Source organism: Microtus ochrogaster, unplaced genomic scaffold (genome assembly GCF_000317375.1).
Source record: "Microtus ochrogaster isolate Prairie Vole_2 unplaced genomic scaffold, MicOch1.0 UNK14, whole genome shotgun sequence".
NCBI classification, from domain to species: Eukaryota; Metazoa; Chordata; class Mammalia; order Rodentia; family Cricetidae; genus Microtus; species Microtus ochrogaster.
In genome coordinates, this window is record NW_004949112.1 from 1525828 (window position 1) to 1526515 (window position 688).

A 688-nucleotide genomic window follows, 5' to 3' on the forward strand; every position below is an offset into this window, starting at 1 on the left:
GAGGGGGGCAGGCAGGGAGACATGGAGGGCCTCTAGACAGAGGGGGGCAGGCAGGGAGACATGGAGAGCCTTTAGGACAGAGGGGGCCAGGAGGGGAGACATGGTGAGCCTCTAGGACAGAGGGGGGCAGGCAAGGAGACATGCTGAGTTGGAAAAGTTTATGGAGACCACCTGGGCCAGGTCTCAAAAAACAAAGGAAAAATGTAGACCAGGGCGTGGGGAGCAAGCAGAACAAACATACCAGAAGCAGGAACACTGGCAGAAAGGCCCAGCTGTGTCTTTCTCTCAGCCCCGAAACTGCCCATAATGTGGGGTCAGCATCTGCCCGATTCCACAGGTGGAATGAGGAGCCAGCAAGGGTGTTATCCGCTGCAGTGGACTGACTAGTGTTCACTCTGCTGCTAAAACGCCACAAACCCTGGGACCTAGAAGGCCTTATTTGACAAAGGGGTCTTAGCCTGTGTGATTAAAGTATTGTTTGTTTGTTTTCCCCATTATTGAGGATTGAACCCCAAGCTTTTATATAGGCTAGGTAAGCACTCTATAGGTGAGTCACGCCCCCAGCCCCTGGCTGCAGGAATTTTCAGCAGGTGCTCTGCTGTTGCTCCAGACATAATAGGGGATTTTAGCGTTCTGCAGATAAGGTCCATCTCCAGTCCTTTTTTTTTTCTTTCTTTTTCTTTTTATT